General features: G+C 62.0%; 1 protein-coding gene across 1 annotated transcript in view; it reads right to left on the bottom strand.

Moving 5' to 3' along the window:
- The window catches only part of KCNQ1 (potassium voltage-gated channel subfamily Q member 1), a 254,249-nt gene that overhangs the window by 13,080 nt on the left and 220,389 nt on the right, over positions 1-20,780 (bottom strand). The window lies entirely within an intron of this gene.

Here is a 20,780-nt window from a genome sequence, read left to right as displayed (position 1 = left end):
TCACCATCTCAGAAACAGCTGGGACTAGCCCCCGTCCTGAATCCAGTCCGTCCTCTTTTTGCCAGTGGCCGCGCCCTGGGACCCCCACCCTGTGCTTCCCGCAGATCAGAAGCATGTACCTCAGCGCAGGCCATCTCTGCATTGGCGCTTGGAACTCTCCCATGGCTCCTGCTGACTGAACATGCGTCCAAACGCCTTACAGCGGCAGCCAGGCCTGATCCGGCCCTGCGGGCACCACCGTCACTGTGCCCTACTCACTGGAGTGCCCTGGCCTGTGTGCTCCCGCCCCCCAAACCCTGCAGGCTCTCTCGCCCCAAGACCTTGGGATTAACCCTCCGTGCCCACAAATCTCTGTGAAGACCGTGAACGACTTAGGAAATGGTGGGGTGAGCGAGGCCACACACTCTTGCACAGCAGAAAACACAGGGTCCTTCTCAGGCCCGAGTGGGGGCCACGGCTTCAGGAGGGCTGAGGCTGGCGAGGGCAGCCCTTCCTCTGTTCCCGGACATCTGTCCAGCTCAGTCCTGTCCCATTCTGTTCCTGCTCTGACGGAGACCCCTGTCCGCCACTGTGCGCCCGCACCCGCCCTCTCTCTTCCTCCAGGTCCTTGCAGCTAGGGGACGTGCGCCCCACCCCCAGCGGCCTGCTGGCGCCTTGCCCGGCTCTCCCTGGACTGCGCTTCCTGAGGAAGGGGACCCTGTGGCCTCCCAGCACCTGGCGCCCCTCCAGGCACATAGTAGGTGCTTGAGTCACTGAGTTTGGGGGTCCCTGGTTGAGGCAGGGCTGGGACCCGGAGGTGAGGGGCACCCAGGGGAGCCCCAGTTACCCTACACCCCATCTCTTCCCTCCAGGGCCCATGGGAGGTGCGTTGAGGGTGCTGGGCCAGAGCCACCTCCACTCTGTGGGCGCTCGGCTGCACATCTCCAGGGTGGGGTGAGAACTGGGGGGTGGGTAGGGGGCTGGGGAGGAGGGCTCGAGGCCCAGCCTGGCGGGCCCTCAGCACTGCGGGCCTCCCTGGTTTCCGTGACTGTCTGTGTGAAACCGCACGGCGGTTTCCATCGGCGCTGCCAAGTGCCGGCTGCCGGGCCTGGCCGTGGGTTCTGATCCCCAACAAGCCTGCTCTCTGTCAGGCAACCCGGGGAAGCTGGAGAGCATGGGGGGCCCAAAGGGTTAAGCTGCCCCTCCACCCTCCTGGTCTCCATTTCTTCCTTTTCCAAAGCCCGGGCCCTCTTTCCTTCCAAGTCACAGCTGCTGTGAAACGTGGCCTCAAAATGCAGCTGACACGAGAAACAATAGCCGTCCCTCGGAGAGGTTCTGCTGCGGCTGGACGGCCCCCCGCCCCCCAATAATTACTCAAGACATGGGCATGAGCCAGGCCTGGTTAGGTAACAGGCCGCTTGCCCCGGAGAGTTATAACTCACAGGCAGTTCACATGATCTCTGCAGACAGCAAAATCGTTTCCAGGACGGCGGGCAGGGCGAGGCCCCGGGGAGAGGGTCCAGGGCCAGGAGGGGCTGAGACCAGGCCGGGTGGGGGGGATCCAAGGGAGGGCCTCCCGGGGGCCCCGGGGATGTAGCCTGGGAACGTGGGAGCTGGGGAAGCATGTGTGGGAAGTGCTTGTCCTGCCCCTGCTCTTCTCTGACCCCCACTTTCACCCTGCTGCTTGGAGTGTGAGCCCGCCCTGGTCCAGTCCTTCATGGACAAAGACTGGCAGAAGCGTGTCCCAAAGTCGGCTGTGCCTTCGGGACGCACCGACCCCCACACTCGCTGGGTCCTTTTTCCTTGGTGACTGGCTCTGCGTGCAAGTGACCTTGGTCTCAGTCCCAGGGTGGTCAAGCACGCCACCCCTCCTGCACTGTCCCCATGCAAGACTGATGTGTGGCCGGCGGAGCTGGCCCATGGCTCCCGTACCAGGACCTTCTGGCCTCTGTCAACACCCAGCTGTCCCCACCCCAGTGCCCACTACCTCCTTGTCCAGTCCCTCAGGCCACGAGAACTTATAGGGCACTTCCTGTGCACTGGCACGGGGGACCTCGGTGGTGGGATTCCCGTCCCTGATGGGTGCAGAGTCTAGTGGGGTCGGAGTGGACGTGGTGGTGGCGCTGATTCAGACCAAGAACGGAATTTCGTGCCTCTGCGTGGCCACACCCCGCGGCCCTCGTCCTCGCATCTGCCCTCTGGACAGCATGGCGCTTCCTGTCCACCCTCCCGCCTGGCCGCTGGGCCACACCCCGGTGTCAGGTGCCATCTCCATGCTGACCAGTCTCCCACGTCCCGTTTCGGCTCCAGCCTGTCCCACTGACCTCTCACCCCAACTGCAAATGGGCGCCCGTCTGCAAACATTGCAGAGACACGTCTTCCCCGGCCAAGGTCCCAGAGGGAAGGACCGCAGCCTCCCCTCCCCCACTGCATGGCCACCCAGGGCCTGGGGGGCCTTTCCTGAGGACACTCCCCTTAGCCAACCACTGCCCTAGTGCCTGCTTTCACCTCCTCAGCGAGCCCTGAGCCCGCCAGCTCCCCTGCCCTCCCCACGGTCCTCTCCCTCCTGGCACTTGGCTGTGGCCCCGCCCTGCCTCCCCATCTCCTCTGGTTCCCCGTGAGCATCTCTCGTCCAGCCAGACAAGTAGCATGTGCGGGAGGAATTAATGACGCGTGTGTGAACGCGTGCGCATGTGCGAGCTTGCTGGTGACTGCGGCGGCGGGTGAGTGACCCCCATGGCTGGGGCTGCCCGTGTCCTCCCCACACAGGACTTGCGGCTGCCTGCCTGCCCTGCCCTGCCCGGCTGCAGCACGCTCTCTGTAACTTTCTAAGAAAGGGTGCAGGAAGTAAATTTTACGAACACCCGAGTGTCTGAAGGTGCCTCGATGGGCCCCCACCCTTGACAGCTACTTGGGCTGGGTATAGCGCTGGGCTTCCCTCGGCACGCTGAAGGCTGCTCTGCACGTCTTTCTGCTGCAGCCCAGCCCCTTCTCAGGCCCACAGTTGGGGAGGTCATCTCCTTGTTCTTTAAGAAGATTCTGGGGTGTTCTAGGACAGGAGGACATGGCTGACTTTGGTTCCAGGTTCTCGGTGGGCCCTGAGCTCGCTCCCATTTCCTCTCCTCGGCTGCCTCTCGCCCCCCTTCCTGGAACGGCCAGGAGTTGGATGTTGGATCTCCTTGGACCGAGTCTCCGTGCTTCTTGGCTGTTCTCTCAAATTTTCCATCTCTCTGTCTTTATTCCACTTTCTGGGAGATTTACTTCAATCTTTTGCTGAGTTTTTTCTTCGGCAGCATATTTTACATTTCCAAGAGCTCTTTCTGGTTCTCTGATTCTCACAGTGCCCTGTTCTGGCCCCACGGCTGCGTCGTCTTTCCGAGGTTCAGAGCCATCTCACACACGCGAGCGTTGCTCACGTGGCTCTGTCACCCGGCGCCCTTCGGGGTGCCCTCCGCCCCTGGCCGTGCTCCCCAGGCCCGGCTCTATCTAGCACCTCGCCCTCTCTCACCCTGCTCCCTTTCCTTGGCCCTGGCTCAGCCCTCCACTTCCTCTCCGATCCACAAGCCAGGCGTGTTCCCTCCTGCCTCGGGGCCTTTGTGCAGCCCCCCCACCCCCATCTGGAAGCTCTCCCCATCATTCCCCTCAGTCTAGCTGATTTCCACTCGGGCTTCGTGCTGGACCCCAGCTGCTTCCTGAGGATGTCTTTGCCGACTTCCTAGACGGGGTCACAACCCTGCTACGTGCCCCTGAGCTCTCCTTACAGCCTCCAGCACGAGGCTGGCTATGTACCTGTCCCCACCTCCTAGAGAGCCATCTCACGAGGGCCGGTGCGGCCCGTGCTGCCCACCGCTGGGCCCTGGCCTGGCACCAAGCTGGTGGCCTTCCCTGTGGCTGCTGCCGCTGCCAGCTCTCCCCACTCACTCAGAGCCACTGCATTCACTATCGTGCGGCCCAGGGGCCCAGGGGTCTCACGGGCTGAAGTCGGGCGTCTTCGGGGGCCCCAGGGCGGTCTGATTCCTGGCCTGTCTCAGCTTCGCAAGGTGCCCGCACGCCTTGGCTCAGGGCCCCTCCCCCAGCTTCTGAGCCGCAGTGTGGCATCGCCTCTGCCCTGACCTCCGCTTCTGTCGTCACCTCCCGGCCTCTGCCTCTGATGTCCCTCATGAGGACCCTGTGGTGACAACATGGGACCCATCCGGACAACCCAGGGTAACTTCCCATCTCAAGACCCTAAATCACAGCTGCAGAGCCCCATTTGCCCTGTGAGGTCACAGGTGCTGGGGGTTAGGCCAGGGGCATCTGTGGGGCTGTTACGCGTGCCCAGGGCGGCGCCCGCATGGGTTCCCACGGCAGGATGCGTTCCCCACAGAGGGTAATGGGGTTTCCGGAGGGAGCGCCTCTGAAGGAGATGGCGGGAGGACCAGCCAGGTGAGGGAAGGTGTCCTGGGCAAAGGTGAGCAAGAGGGTGTGTTTCTGAGCCACTTCAAGGACTTTCAGAGGGATGAGTGGCTGGGCCCACTGCGAAGCCCCAGAGGCCACTGCGAACGGTCCAGAGTAAAGGCAGTAAAGGCAGAGAACAAGGGCAAGCAAGGGTCAATGGCTGTGTGTGGGGGGGCGTCAGCGTGGTTCTGCCCTCCGCAGGCCACTTTCCTTGGTGTCCCCTTGGCTTTCCGCCGGCCCTGCTTGGCTCAGGCTCAGGCTGGATCACCTCCATCCCCTCTGAGTCCACCCAGACGGTCCCTGAGGGCCCCCGGCTCCCACAGTCAGAGCAACAATTCGAAACACACAGCGGCCCCAACCTCTGGAGAGCTTCCCCTGGGGCTGGCGTGAAGACCCAAGACGCCGGATGCACACCTCATTCCCCAGATGTGCCCTGCCCGGCTCTCAGCTGCCTGTCTGTCCTGGCTCCCCACACTCCTGCCCTGCACAGGGCCTTTGCACGTGCTGAGCTTCTGCACCCAAAGTTGCAGGTGAGAAGCAGGGGAAGTGCTGGGCTCTGGGGCTCACTAGGTACCCGCGCTCCAGCTACAGGATCGCAGGCCACGAGGGGAGCAGGCACCAAACACTTGAGGAGCCTGGCCCCACCCCTAGGGGGCAAGAGCCCCACTGCAGGGCGAGCTGGCACTGCACCTGAGGAGGCAGCGTTGGCAGAGTGGGTCTGTTGGGTGTTAGTCAGAGTAGATCTTATATCCTTGGAGAGACATGAAGGGTCGGGCGTCGGCAGGGGGAATGTACGGCAATGGCAGAAGGACTCCGAGGAGGGACGGGCCAGAGGACGGGTGAGCAGCAAGTGCGGGTCCAGCCCAGGGGCCCCCAGGACGCAGCGCTCAGCAGGAGAGGGAGAAGGAAGGGCGCAAGGAAGAGCGAGGGAGGTGGAGGCTGGAGGTGCCAGACCCTCAGAGGGGTGTTCTCCCAGGACGGGGGCAGGAGAGCACTCACTGGAGGAGCTAAGACGGCAGCACACGGCCGAGGAAAGGAGACACGGGCCCACAGTGTGGAGGAAAGTCAAACAAAGCCAATAAATCAGGAAATCCACAATACCACTGGCCGCCGTGGCACCGCTGTCCCCGAAGCTACGCGTCACAGTGGGAAAACCAAACGCACAAAACAAGGACGGAGAGGAACTGAATGTCTCGGCTAACCGGTTTGACTCTGTCACCTGCACTGGCTCTGCTCCCCGCACAGGTGTGAGATGGTCCCGAAGGCGCTTTGGGAGGCCTGTGAGGAGGAGTCAATACTCTTCGAAACGTCTGTGTCTCAAAAAATGGGAAATTAACAACAAAAGAGAGTGACACAGTGGATGCCCCTGGAAGCTAAAAGTACACGGTCCTAAATAATTCTTCGAGCAACAGGAAAATAGAACAGACGTTACGTTTACATAGAACAGACTCACTATGAGGCCACCACACAGCCGACCAGGAGGTGCTGCCAAGGGTGTGCTCGGCGGGATGGTCGTTTCCGAAAACCAGGAAGGATGAAAACGAGTGAGCTTTCGCCTCGAGAAGCTACAAAAAGAACCCCCAAATAAACACCAACAGCGAATAAGAAAGCATAAAAGAGGAACTTACCAAAACACAAACATTTTTATGAAAGTGGAATTGGTCAATAAGACCCAATGCTGGTTGTTTGAAGAATAAATAAAATAGATAAATGTTAAGTAAGCGAAGTAACACCTAAAAATCAGGATTAAAAAGAGTAATAGCTAAACATACAGAGTAAATATTATGATTTTTAATTTTATGTCCATAATATTCAAAACGTGATATGATGGATGATTTTCAGGAAAAAAATTACCCACAGTGACTTGTGAGGTAGAGAATCTTAGCGAACAGAAACCCACTGGAGAAATGGAGTGATGGCCACCTATGTCCCTCCAGAAGACGCCAAGCCCAGCTTTTTGGGTGGTTCCTAACACTTTCAAGAAGCAGGTGACACTGACCCCCCCACACAGTTCAAGAGCACAGGCAAAGATGGGTTGTCGTGTAGCTTGTCTTATGAGACAAAACCAGGCCCCCAAACTGGGCCAGGAAACCCAGGAGAATCCGAGGCCAAACCCAGTGTCGAACATAGGCCCTCGCCCTACACGGTGTGCAAGCAGCCGGAAGCCCGCAGCCCAAGGGAGTCCAGACCATGCGTATCCCTGAAAGGCAAGTTCACTCGACTTTAGGGTTTTCCACCTGCCATTCCCCTGTCCCCCTCCCTGCTGCCTGGTCTTTGCCCAGCTGGCTCCTTCCTGCCATTTGGGTCTCAGGTGCTCAGAAGCTTCTAGGCCCTTCTATCACAAACCCATGGTTTTCCTCTCATGGGGCTTGCAGCGTCCCCCCCATCTGTGGGGGCACCTTCCACGACCCGCAGTGGATGCCTGGAACCACCGAGAGTGCTGAATCCCATCCACGGTGGTTTCCTACACCTACGTACTTACAATAAAGTTAGATTTATAAACTAGGAACAGTAAGAGATTCACCACCACCATAATAAAACGGAACAATTGTAATGATGTGCTGCAATAAAAGTTACGTGAGGGTAGTCTCCCTCTGCCCCAGTCATTTTTATGTTTTCCAGGCCATGCCTGGCAGAGTCTGGGCGACCCTAACCCCCATTCGCAGGGCGCGGCCCGGCCGGGGTCTCTCACGTGGGGGCCCCCTGCCCAGCCTTCCCGTAGGGCCCGTGCTTCCTGGGGCAGTACGTCGCCGTCAGCCGGGACACATCTCTGTCTGTCTTTCACCCACAAATGAAGGGTTTTCCCTTCCTGACGGAGCCCGTCTCACACACTGGGCCCGCTCACGCCTGCTGTTTGAGGTGCAGCAGGAAAAGCAGCACCAGCCTCTGTTTCCCTCCTCACAGGTTCACGGGCAGAAGGCCCATCCTCACCCGAGACCGTGGCTGCCAGGCGCACGCCCTTCTTCCTTACGAAGTCGGGAACATTCACGGTTCCGTTCCAGGGGTGTCCAGCCCACAGCCCAGGACGGCCACGAATGTGGCCCAACGCAACATCAGGAGTTTACGTAAAACATGATGAGCTGTTTCTGTGTGATTACACCTCTCAATGTATTTACCGTGTGGCCCAGAGACGCCACAAGGTGGGACGCCCCTGCCTTAAGGGAAGCACCTTCCGGCCTCTCTGGGTGTGTCTGAGCTGCTGGCATCAGCACTCCGGTGCGTTGGGCCCACTATCACGTAAAACCAGGGGGCCTTGAACACAAGCGCCCCGATACCTCGGCAGTGGATCTGGTCACCGAGCTGCGCACCGAGAGACTGCCGTGTGCAGACCAGCCACAGCGCAGACACTGGACACAGGCAGGGCAAGCGGGACGGCCCAAGAGGTCATCCCGCTACTAAGAGTGGCGCACGATTTAAAACCTATGACTTGCTCATTTCTGGAATTTTCCACACACTCTGTCAGACCATGGGTAACTGAAACCGAGGAAAGTAAAAGTGCCAACAAGATGGGCTCCTGTGTTGTCCCCACGCAGTGACCTCACTCAGGTTTTGTGTCCCTGACCCCGTCCGTCCTTCGCAGCAGACCCAGGGCCTCCAAAGCCTGGACCCTGCCGGCAAACTTGCCCCTGCCGCCTGGTGAGGGCTCATGGAACAAGTGAGGGCCCTACAGCAGGGCAGACCTGCCCAGAGGCGTCCTGGTGGGTCTTTGGGAGCAGTGGGAGAAGCCTGGCCCTGTCCAGGCTGGAGGTGGGAGCCTGTGAGGCTGGTGTGGGGGCTTGGTGGCTGCTGGAGGCTGAGCCAGCCCCCATAGGCCACCTGCCTTCCGGAATGGCAGTGGTCCTCTCACCACCGCCACTGACACCATGCTGCTGGGGGCTGGGGGGTGGAAGAACAGTAAAGCCACCCTGTGTCCCCAGCAGTTGTGGGGACACCTGTCAGGGACGGCATGCCGGGGGCCCTGCTGGCAGCTGACAGCGGGCCTGGCTGGGTTATTGGGCTGAGGCTGGGGGGCTCTGGGCAGCTGCCGCTGATGACCTGCGGGCCTGACAGGTGGGCCAGGGCTGGGGGCTCAGCAGCTGGGCTGGCAACAACTGGCGCCCGGGTGGACCCCCCCGCCCGGGGGCAGATCTGCCCCTGTGCGGTGTGTGCCTGTGTGTGGTGGGGGCTGTGGGGGTCTGGTGTAGGAGAAGGGGCAATGAGGGGCGATGCAGCCCCCCACCCAGAGTGGCCTTGTCCTGTGACAGGCCCCAGAATTTGGCTCAGGGTGCAACAGGCATTTCGGAGGACCTCTGGGGGGCCTGGGGAGGCTCGTGTGCAGCAGGGGGCTGGGTGGGAAAGAGTCCAGGACACGCCGGCCCAGCTCGGGGGCCAGAGGAGGCTGGGGTCCTCCAGTGTGGGCTGCAGGGGGGTGGGGGGAGAGGGCTCATGGCCCCGGACAGTCCAGCGGAGGGGGAACCTGGCCAAGATCATGGGTTCAGATGTCCATGGCGGCTGGGCCACGGAGCAAAGGCAGCGGCTCTGCGGAGTGCTAGCGGGGGAACTGCTGAGCTGGACCAAATTAGGCTCCATTCCTGTGGGGCCGGGGCCTCCGAAGCGCACAGGGATGGCGTTTGCACAAAGCTGGGGGCGGGGGAGCAGCCGCCCTAGGAAGGGAGAGTGAGGACTTTCGGCAACTGCTCTGACCACGTGGCACTCCAGGGTCCATGGCTCCCTAAGTCCTGGGGTCCGCCTTTGTCAGGAGAGGGCAGGCGCTGACCACGCCCATGCCCCCTACCCCGCACCCGCTCCGTGCAGCTGGGGCAGCTCTGCCCAGCGCCCAGCCCCTGAGCCTTCCTGGCCTTGGGCCCAGCCGAGCCTTCTGAAGGCACTAGGAACCAAAACTGGGGGGCCTCTTCCTCCACGGGGTGGGCGGTGGGCTCCGTTTGGGGCGGAATGGCTGCTGCGGACCTCTGCGTCCTGGGGGGGGGCCAAGCCTGCCAGGGGCAGCTGCCACCATTCGGTCAGCTTTGTCCCGCACAGAGCTGGGGGGCCCTCGCCCTGGGGTACGACGGGGTTCAAGGTAGCGCTCGGAAACTGGCCGCAGCCACGGAAAGAGCCGTCGGGAGCTCTGTCCAACGCAGCAGAAAACATCTGACCGTGACCACAAAAATGCTGGCCTCCGGGCCGCTGCAGAGATGCTTTCCTGTGAGATGCAGACGCGCTCGCTGGAGCCTGAGGAGTGTGTTAACCCTTGCAGGGGAGCATCCGGAGCGTAGCCGCCATGTCACGGCATCCACCTCGGCTGCAGGCGGCGACCAGCTGGGGCCTGGCTCCCAGCGGGGCCCAGGGTCACCTGGAGCACTGCTGCCCCCCCGCCCCATTCCCCGCAGCCTTGGGGGTACCTGCAGAGGCAGAGGGGTGGCCACCTCCCGGGGGTGGGACTGTGTCCCACAGACACTGGGTCATCCGTTGCTTACAGCAAGCAGAGAAAATCCCGCAGTGCCCAGGTGCGGCCTTGGAGCTGGGGAGGGACATGACAAGCCGAGGAAGGCAGGAGTGAGACACTAGGACTGTCCAGTGGGAGCCGGGAAGTTCCAAGAACGAGCAAAATTTGGGGGCATGACACCCCAGGAACTGTCTGGGACCAGCAGGGCGCCCCTCCCCCCACACAGCCGCACAGCCACGCAGCCACGCTCCGCTCAGGCCAAGCTGTGGCCCTCAGACCCCTGTCCCTGTGACCGGCATGCCGGTGCCCGTTCCACAGCGCAACTTCACCAGGCCGGGGGCGCTGGCCCCCGGGGACAGCAGCACACAGCGGCCCGGGCCCTGAGAGCCCCGCCGTTTCACACGCAGGAGGGGACGGAGATCCCTCAGAGCTGGCCTATCCCCAGCGCTGAGTGATACTCTCCTCTTGCGTGTTCACCATCTGCCCTTCAGAGCTGCTTCTGCCGCCGGCCCCTTCGGACCTGACCCCCCACAGCCTCCGGCCACACCGCGCTGTTAGCCCTTCCACACTGCTGCCAGGTGTGTGCCCCCCAGCCTCTCTGGAACAGAAAGAGGAAGTGAAGAAGGTTACACTAAAGGCCTTCGCAGATCGCCCTCCTCTTCCTTCGGGGTGGGTAGCCGTCCCCAGCCCAGGTCCTCAGCTGTCTGCATCCATCCCACTCGGGCCCGGCCCTCCCCCAGGGCTGCGTGCGTGCTTGGGCCCCCAGCGCCCGCGCCTGCCTGCCTGCCTGCCAGGGACCCCATCCAGCTGGCTGGGCCCCTGGCCCCCTGTCCCCGCTCCTGACAGGTGTGTGGTGACTCAGTGCCTTCAATTTTCAGGGCAGGCAGCTGTCGGAGATGCCTGGGGACCCCTGAGTGGCCTGTCTGAGGCTGGGGGTGGGCAGCTCAGCCCAGTGCCATGGGGCCCCCCTCTTTTCTCTACCCTCACCTGGGAGGGGAGCTCCAGCACCTTCTACCCCCCTTGCTGCTTGCCCGGGGGGTGGAGGGGCTTGGGCCTCCCATTTGCCTGGGCTGACAGTGCTGGGCCATGTGACCGCACCTTCGAACCCAGGCCTTTTTCTGGGGGTGGCACCCGGAGTAGGCACCCTGTCCCCATAACCCATGGCTCTGGAGGGGGCACTGGGGGGGGCGTCCTGAGCTGGTGCCCGGTGCTGGTGTCTACAGAGAGAGGGACTCCGGGCCCTCTGTGTCCCCACGGGGCTAGCACAGTGTCTCTTCAGCACCCAGGGAGACCCCCGAGCCTCCTATCTGAGTCCGGGCCAGCAGCCCCGAGTGGGTGCCCTCCAGGCACCCCCGAGCCCCCAGGGAGGGGCTAGGTGGTGGGCGGCCGGGAAGCAGGGGGACCTCTCAGGAGCAGGAAGATGGCTTGGGAACCTGCGGCCAGGTGGGCCACTCAACAGCTGGAAGGCAGGGGGGACTAGGGGAGGATGCCTGCCCACCCACCAGGTCTGTTGCCGCCCCTGCCTTTGCTCCGTCCTTGCCCGCCCACCCGTTGCCTGCCCACCCGCACCCTGCTCTCTGCCCAAGCTCGGGCCGGCCCTCATTCTTTCCACGGCAGCCAGCAGCTGCCTCGTGTGTGTCTGCGGTAGTGACAAGAAGATCAAAGGCACCGATGACGCAGCCACTGGCCCCTGGAGTGACAGCCTGCCCCCAACTGAAAATAGACCGGATCAAGATGTCGGTCCTCTCCCACTCCTCGAGTCCCTGCCTCTCTCCACAGGGGACACTCTCCATGTGGCCAAATGTCCCAGATCAAAGAGGGGTCACGGGAGCAGGTCCCGGGGGCTGTGGTCAGGACTTGGTGAGCAGGCCCTGGGCTGGGGGGCGGGGGTGACGCCAGGGTTTTGGCCAGCAGGGTGGCCAGCGCCCATTGGCTGAGAGGAAGCATCCAAGGAAGGCAGGTTTGGAGGAGGACGGAGGCACCCCGTCTCTTGGCTGCAGCGAGTGCAGGGAGCCAGGGTGTTCTGTGTGGAGACGCAGAGGGACACACGGGTGTGGGTGGGTCAGAGTCAGGGTCCGGGGACCCCATGGCCTTGCAACGGGCTCCGGGCACTCACTCACGGGGTGTTGGAGCCCCTTGAGCTGCCCCAGCACTAGGGGGTCGGGAGGAGGTCCTCTGACTCCTGCCTGCTCCCTCGTGCCGACACGTGAGTGAGGTGCCTGCCCAGAGGGAGGCGTGGGTGTGGCCTGGCCTGTGCTCCCAGTTAATTCACTCGGGCAGTGAGGCCACTGCTTGCTACGTGCCAGGCCCTGTTCCAGCCACAGGGCTGCCGTGGGGATGGCGCCAGACCAGCCCTGCCTTGGCGGAGCTCCCACTCCCTTGTGAGACAGACCATAGCCCCCAACCCAGGTTCGGGTTGGAAGGCGATAGGGGACAGGTGACAAGGGGGTGCGGGCAAGTGCAGGTGGTGCCCGCAGATATGGCCCACAGGCTGGGGATTACACAACCCCCAGGCACCCCTCACTCAGACCCAGAGGCCTTGCAGAGGGAACCCCAAGAAGCTGGATGGCCGAGCAGGGGCTTCAGGCAGGTGAGGCAGGGAGGTGGGTGCCCAGGGCCAAGGCCCGTGGAAGGGAGCCCGGGCTGCATTCCGGGGGAAGGGAGGCCGTCGGGGGCTGGAGCGGGGAGCGTGGGCTCTGGTTTATGTTTGAAACGTCCTCTGGCTGCTGCGTGGAGACAGGAATGTAGGGGGAGAGGGAGCCGGCGCCCCTGGGGACTGGGCCGGCCCTGGTCTTTGGGAAGGAGAGTTGAGTTGTACAGGCTGTTCCCGTCAGCCGGAAATGCCCTTCGCCCTGGCAGGGCCTGCGAGGGAGCAAGGCTGGGATTCAAATCCATCTCCCCATCACTTGCCACTCAGGCCCGTGGGCGCCTTGCTTACCTGGCTGGCCCGAGGATCACCTCCTCCAGGCAGCCCTTCCTGAGCACCCACCATACAGGTGGCTTCCCCCCACCAGGAGTCTCTCTGCCCTTTGGACACTACTAGGTCCCGGGGCCCACGGCAGCCCCTCCCCTGAGCCAGGCTGCCCACCAGACAAGGAGCTCCCAGCCAGGGGGCACTGTGCCTGGGCTCCTGCCCTGGCCGCAGCTGAGCCGCGGGCCAGACGCCGAGAGCAGCAGCAGGTGACGTGAAGAGCAGCTCATCCATTGCTGCAGCCCAGGACGTGGCTGCCCAGTGCCCAGGCCTCTGTGCTCAGGGACCTGGGACCCCCTCTGTGTGTGTGGGGTCTGGGCTCAGACAGGCCCGACCCCAGGAGCGAGCAGGGCCTGTCCCTGCTGATCAGATGGTGGCACCCAGCTGGGCAAGCAGTGAGGGCGGCTGGGGTTGGGGGCTGGGTACAGGAACCGCCCCCCTTCCAGGTCACCAGGAAGGACGGAGGGAGGGAGGAAGTTCATGTTCACGCAGCACCTGTGTGCTAGTCCTAGGCAGCGGGGCCAATGCCTGGGAGGGGGGACAAGCTCAGAGTGGCTTGGGGCCCTCCCGAGCAAGAGTGCCGGGCGGACTCCCGGGTGCCAGCTCAACGTGAACTTCAGATAAACAGTGATGCTTTCACAGTGTAAATATATCACATGGAATATTTGGGATATACTCCTACTAAAGCAGTCACACATTTCAGGTGGCCCTGTGGCTTGGGGCTGGCTTCCCGACTCGGGAGCCCCCCGGCTGTCCCTGGGTCATGAGGCTGCTTCTACGGTGGGGTCTGTGTCCCTGCTGGTGGGGGTCCCTTGACCTCAGGCAGCCATCCCGGGGAAGCTGGTCCCGACAGGGTCAGCCCCTCAGTCCCCGGGTGGGCCGGCCAGGTGGGCATTCTGCTCCCTCTAGCTGGTGAATCCCAGAGAAGAATTCTCACTGCCCTCGGGGGTATCATCCCCTCCACCCCCTCCAATCCTGGCAATCACTCACCACCCAGGCAGAAAGCAGTCCCCCACCCCCAAAACGGGCCTGCAACCCACACCAGTCAGAGCGAGCCAGCTAGTGGTACTCTTGCTGGAAGTGCCGGGAAGCAGAAAGTTGGGACCCGTGGGTGTAAGTCTGGGTTTGTTGAGTCACCTGCCACCTCAATAGCCCCAGAGTGGGGTGATGGGGTCTGAGAGGGGGAGGCACAGGGAGCAGGCAGGGTGACTCTGGGCCCCGGGGGACAGAGGCCAGGTAACTGTGCCCCAGCCTGCCCACTGGCCCAGAGACCCTACCGATGGCACTGAGCACCGCCCATCCGACCCCTCCGACCTGCAGCCACCTGAGGGAACCGCCATGGAAGACGCCGAGATCTGGGGGTTGTGTGTTATGAGGTATAACTGACTATTGCTTAGCATCGGGCCCTGGCTTATGCTGGCTGAACACCTGTGACCCCATCTGCTCCCCAGTGACGTTAACAATAGGATCAGTTCTTAGCAGCACAGCTCCACCCTGCTGCCCAACCTCAGGGTGTGGCACCACCAGGATTTGGTGGCCCGTTGCCCACCCCCAACCCCCTCATGGGGCCTCACTTCGTGTGCGGAAAGGCATCCCTGCATCCTCGTGAGTCCCACCCCAGGGGCCAGCCCTGGAGAAAAGAGGCGGCTGTGTGACAACTGTCACGCTTGTAGCAGGAAGTCTCGTCACCCAACCTGCTGGGCCCCAGAGCTGACCTGCTGGCCTGAGGTGGGGCCCTGGCCTCACACCATGGCCCAGAGAGAGGGAGGGGCCAGGGGGCCCTTCTGCACAGCAGCCATTGGGCCCAGGCAGCTGGCGAGAAGACAGACGGTCGGGGGGAGGTCACACGGCTGGTGCCCCGAGTCTGTCGGGCTCTGAGGGGCTTCGTTCTGCTCTCACCACCTGTAGCCCCAAGGATGCAGTGCAGACGGGGAGAGGGGGACACGTGGATTAGCACCCTGCCCCAGCTCCCCTTGTCTCGGGGTCTGGAGCTCAGCGAGGGGACAGCACGGCCACCTGTGTGGCCCACACCTCACAAGCACATGGAGGCGGCTGTGGCAGACCCCATGTGATGGGTGAGGCGCTGCTCAAAGTGCCGCCAGCCATGTCTCACTAACCCTCGCTTCCTGGCCAGTCTCTGCACAGGTTTCCCCACAACTGGGTCCTGAGTGGGGTCTCAAGGGTAAAGGAGGGGGAGCAGGAGGCGGAGGCTGGCTGAGAAGACCACCAGCAGCTTCCGCTGGAGGTCACCTTGGTGGGGAGCCCAGGGGACAGCGGGGATGCCTTGGCCGACGTCCACCCCCGACCCCTTGAGTGGAGCAGTTGCCCGCAGCACCAAGAGGGGAGAAGCGGGTGAGGGCTGGGCCTGAGGTCCTCACTCTGCCCCTCTGTCACACCGGAGCACCCCGCCCGGAGGGCTCCCGGCCGCCAGCCCTGCGTCTCCAGGCAAGCTGTCAGGAACAGTGGCCTCAGCACTCTGATGCAGGGGGTCCCCTAGTGCAGTGACTGGCACCCCCCCCCAGTCACTGTCAACACAACCTCAGTGTCAGCGAGCCCGTCCCTGCTCAGATCCTGAGCAAACATTTAAAAATGCTCGGAACAGGAGGGAGAGGCCCGGCCGACCAATGAGAACTGGCAGGGGAGCAGCTGGGCAGCGCTGAACACAGACAGGTGTGAGGGGTGTGCTCAGGGACCCCAGGTGCCATCAGAGCCAGGGCGGGTCTCAGGGGATGAGAAAACGCACAGGATGTTCACGGCAGGGTCGCTACTGAAACTTCCCAGAATTCTGAAGAGGTGAGTTGAGGATATAATCCTCGCAATTGAAAGAGAAGGAAGTTAAAAGACCTTGAAGTTTCATGGAAAATGCCTTCAACCTGATTAAAAGGAATTCTAGAAAGACGCAAAAGAGGTAATAGCTTGAAGGACATGATCAGAAATAATCAAGAACTTTCCAGAGCTCAAGGTCTCCAGTCTCCACAGGGCCCACCACGTGCCCTGCAGAATCAATGAGCAGTCACCCACAAAGGAACGTCACTGAGAAATTCAGACCCCCAAGGCCAGCATGCACACACTGAAATCTTCCACGAAAAAAGAAGGAAAGACCACCTATAAAGGCATGCCAATGAGCAGGCGCCGGAAGACCAGGGATGACGTCTTCAAAGTTCTGAAGGAAAATCACTTTCAGCTGGAAATTCTATACCCAGCCAAACTATCAGCAGGGCGTACCGGTGGAATGAAGACACGTTCCGATGTGCAAGGGTTCGGAACACTTGCTTTCTCCACGTTTCTTATTAAGAAGTTACCGGAGAACTGGGAAGAGAGAAATGATAAAGGACACGCCAACCCAGGGAGCAGCAACACCAACCTAGGGTGGTCACGGAGGTGAGCCCCGGAGTGAGGAAACCTTAGGAGAAACTCCACATGGGGGCGGGGAGCGGGCGGCCTGAAGCGGAATGTGGCCGGCACGTGAGGCCACCCGAGAGGTGGGACGGCAGCCCTGTTCCGGGCACTTGAAAGAGATAAGGAAAGCAGACAGAAAAGCAGGCAATAACAGAGGGACCTTCTAGAATCATCTGCTTGAGGAAGAAATCCAGCCAATCAGGAGATAAATCAAAATCCAAACGGAGAACTGAGGAATGGGCATGTGTGTGAAGGGGCCACGTGTGCCCAACTCCGCCTGAGTCCAAGAGAAGCCACCGATGGGAGGCAGGACCTCACAGCGGCACCCAAATGGGCACCCAAATGGGTGCGAGCTGGACTGAGGTCATGGCAGCCACAGCCACACGACTGACCTGTGCTGGGGACAGGAAGCGGGGAGGCGGGCTCGCCGTCTTGTCCAAGACCACAACACGTGGAAGGAAGACCACAAACCCACAAGGACGCCAGCTTCCCATGGGTCCCCCGTAACCTGAGTCACATTTAGAAATAAACCCCTCCTCGGGTGAAAAAGATCTTCTCTGAATTCAACACTTCTGTCTTTTTCACTTTGTTAAGAAAAATGAGTAAATCAAAAGTTATAGTACCAGTTCACGATAGTTTCAGGTGATGCGTCTCTTTGTCCGTCCACCCACTGATCCACCCCCCCCTACTGACCTACCCATCAGCGTCTGTCAATGGATCGATCGATCGGTCCTCCCCCCACCCGACTCGCTGCCCCACAGACACATGTCCATCCGCCTCCTAGCTCACTGGCCTGTCTGTCCACTCTCTCTTCTCAAGGCCATGGGCATGGCCATGTCTGGAATGATGGGTATTTCTGGGACAACAAGTGATACCCTCGGGGAGGAAAAGGGACGTTTTGGAGGTTTTCTCTTTTCTGGCCTTTCTGTACTGCTTGGATTTTCTAGAAGTTCAAATAGAGCTAAATTATTATTAAGCTACCTAAACGTTTCCATGGAAAACGTGAACAACGGTCATCTGGGGAGAAACGAGGGGCCTCTTTTCGTCCTCTCCCCCGGGGACCTCTGCCCGAGGCCTATTAATAGCAACTCCGAGAGCTATTTTCAGGCGCCCCTCCCCCAGAGGTCTCCCCAGACCCCCGGCTCCCTCCGTCACAGGGCCCTGCTCTGTTCCTGCACAGTAATTACCCAGGTCTGTAATTACGGGGTCTATTTTTGACTGGGGGCAGCTCCTTAACGCCAGGAGTGCCTTCCGTCCTGTGGCACGTCCAGCCCCGCCCACGGTCTGGGCCACGGCAGGGGTGCAGTGGGTGCGGTGGGGGTGGGTGCTGGGTCGGCCTAGAGGCCACACTTTGAGCTGCAGGCCTCACGGCTCCTGACGGCCCAGGCAGATGGCGTCAGGCCTCAATCTGGCACTCGGCAGCAGGTGGGGAAGGCGAACCCACATCGGTGCCCGCAGCGGTGCCCGTGAGGGGGTGGGAAGCAGGAACTTCCACCTTGCCACGTGCCGGGCATCCGGCCAGGTGCTTAGCAGACAGGGCTCCAGGTAGGCCGGGCCACGGGCTGGAGCGAGCATCCCTGTCTCCTGCACCGGGGCTCAGAGAGGCCGGTGGGGTGCCTGGGGCCACACAGCTGGGAAGTGGGCGGGCAAGCGCCCAGATTCAGCTCTCCTCTGTCACCCCACCTACCCCTGCCAGATCCTAGGGGCTGCAGGGGCTGGGGGAACCAGCTAAGAGGGGGCTGCTACCAGGTGATGGGGGGGAGGGCTCCGGGGCCACGTGGCCTGCAGCATGGGCACCAGCAGGGGAAGGGAAGACTTGCTGTGGTGCAGATGGGGGCAGTGGGTGGCAGCCGGGTGGCCAGTCAGAGAGACTGTGGCCGAGGGTCAAGGAGGGATGAGAGGGGGTGGGTGCCAGGCCCAGGGGTGCTACGCCAGCCGCCTACCACTGTGAGGGGCCCACTGGGCCCTGCACGTCCCCTGGGCACTGGCCCCCAGCATTGCCTGGGGTGGGCAGGGTGTGTTACATGGCCCCCAATCCTGGCTGAGATGGCTCAGGAGCCAGGGTGGCCCTGTCCCCACAGAGCAGGACCCTGGGCAGGCCAGGCTGAGTTACCTTTTGTGCTGCAAACTCCAGGACCACTGTCCCCCCACACCCTGGCCTCTGACAGCAAGGGGCTGCCCAGGGATGGAGCCTGGGGAGGCCGTGAGAGGAAGCTGCTGGGGGTGCGCAGAGGACCATCCTAATCTGCCCCCTATCCCAGGCTGGGTGCCCCCCACCCAGGGCCAAGACCGGGATGGAGGGATTGGGGCAGAGAGAGGTCGCCGAGGCCCGTGTGGGGAGGAAGTGAGGGAGGAGAGCTGGAGAGGAATGTGGGGGATGGGAGCACGGTGTGGTGGGGTGATCCCCGGGAGAGCCGGGCGTCCCTGGCAGGACTGGCCGAGCCCGGCCTCTCTGCCCACCACACCCTTGTCCGTGCTGCGCCCCCAGCCCTGCTGCTCATCTTTGGTGGGTCCCAGCGCAATCCGGGCAGCAGGCCTTGCCAGGCGGCGTGGCGGAGGAGAGCTGAGAGCCCGCGGGGAGTGTTCCAACAAGAGATTTATTAGTGAAACAAAAGCATATTTTTTCAGGCAGGACTGTTTGTGCGGTTACCTCATGACACAGCGCCTTGGCCAGGGGCCCGGGCGGGCGGGCCAGCGGGGGGCCGCACGGCGCAGCTCGGGCCCCTCTCCACCCGCTCCCTCGGTCCCCGCGCCTCCTTATCTGGTCCTGGACATCAAAGCGGGGCTTTGCACGAAGCGCAAACAGCAGAGGGATGAGAGGACCCCGCCAATTAGCTCCAGGTCGGGCGAGGGGCCTCCGAGAGCAGGGCCACTCTTGGGGAGGCCCTGCGGCTTGTCAGACTCGGTGAAATATTTTGCCCAAAGCTCATTATAATAATGAACCTGCATTTCTTCCCTCAAGAGAATAATTAGCAGACTTCCAAATGGGTTAAAGCAGCAATTTAAAAACTGCCCCCCTTAATTGTCCCATTTACTTCATTCGGTGACAAGGAAATGTTGGCGCCTTTGGAAAGAGCCGAGACTCCCTGTGCCCTCCCCTTGGGGGCGGCGGGGGGGCGCCTTGGGGCTGCAGGGAGGGCCTCCCCCCAGGCTCAGCCATGCCCCCCCGCCCCAACCCGCCCCAGCCACCGAGGGCACGGCCCCTCTGCTTTGAGGCCTGCTGCTCTTCTCTGAATGGCGGGTTGCTGCCCAGACCAGAGGGGCTGAAGGCCTTGGAGAAACTTTGGGCTGGGCTCTGAACCTGTTTCGGGGTTGGGGGTGGCGTCAGCCTCTTGGGCACAGAAGAGAGGTGGGGAGGAAGGTCCTGCCTACAGACAGACCTTGACTTGACCTGGGGGGACCCCTCAGAGGGTGCCCTTGAGCCTGTATGTACCCATGGCCGCTGTCTGACGGTGCCCGCAGAGGGATGGATGGGGGTGCTGGGTGGCTGGGGAGGAGGCTGTCAGGGTAGACGGGCCTGGGGGTGCTGTGTGATCAGAGAGTCCTGCCCTGCCCCAGCCAGCAGGCTGCAGCCCCCCACAGAAAGCCCGGTGACCCTGATGGCTTATGAAACCAAGTACCACTCATTGCTCAGTGGGCAGAACAGGCAGGCCGCCTGATGTGTGGCCACTCAGCAGATCCGGGGCAAGGGACAGATGGATCCCAGGTCTCACAGCCTGGTGTGGGCCACCTGCCCTTCCCGGATGAGGTGGCAAGGCTTGGCCATGTGCAGTGGCCCCATGTGGCAGTGGATGGCCTGGATGGCGCAGCGGGTGGTCCACGTGGGGACAAGGCCAGATATATCAGCGTCCTTCTGGGGGGGCCCTCAAAGTCCCCTACCTCCCCGTTCATTATTTACTTCCCCAGTTCTGAAATCAAGATCCACTCACGACAGACAACTTTGGGAAACAGAGGCAGATGTCTTCAAAGACACATCTCTAAGTGCACCGCAGAGACAGACAGACGGCGGTGGGGCCGCATTCGCTGCCCGGTGACGTTCTGCACGCGCTCACGCACGCCCCAAGCCGTGCCCCGTTCATCCCCGGGTGCAGCGGGCATCGCCCCGGTCACGGACAGCTGTAGCGCTGCCCCCACCGGGGAGGGCCAGCGCCAAGCATCCCGCAAACGTCGGCTGTGCGGTCTGTTTGCCATTCCTTGTGTTATAAATAAGGCTGTGATTAACTTGTTCGTGTGTAGCTCTTTGTGGCAAGTCCAAGCTGTCTTCAGAGACAGGTTCCTGGAAGAGGGTCACGGGGTTGCAGGAGAAGGAACAGTTTCTAATACTCTGGACACAGCTCATCGGGGCACTTTCTGGAAGGGCGGACTGGCGCAGCGTCACCAGCAAGGGCCACCGCCCGTTTACCTTGAGTTTTTGCTGAGTGTGCGGCTCTGCCCTTAAACTCTTAGAGCGAGGGTCTGGAAACGTTCCCGTAAAGGGCCAGGTGGCAAACACTTTCAGCGCCACGGGCCACGCAGTCTCTGTGGCCACCGTGGACCTCTGCCTTTGCAGGGTGAAAGCGGCCGGAGACA

Source organism: Desmodus rotundus, chromosome 5 (assembly GCF_022682495.2).
Source record: "Desmodus rotundus isolate HL8 chromosome 5, HLdesRot8A.1, whole genome shotgun sequence".
Lineage (NCBI taxonomy): Eukaryota > Metazoa > Chordata > Mammalia > Chiroptera > Phyllostomidae > Desmodus > Desmodus rotundus.
Note: the sequence above shows the minus strand (reverse complement) of the source record. Positions and strands in the feature narration are given on the sequence as shown.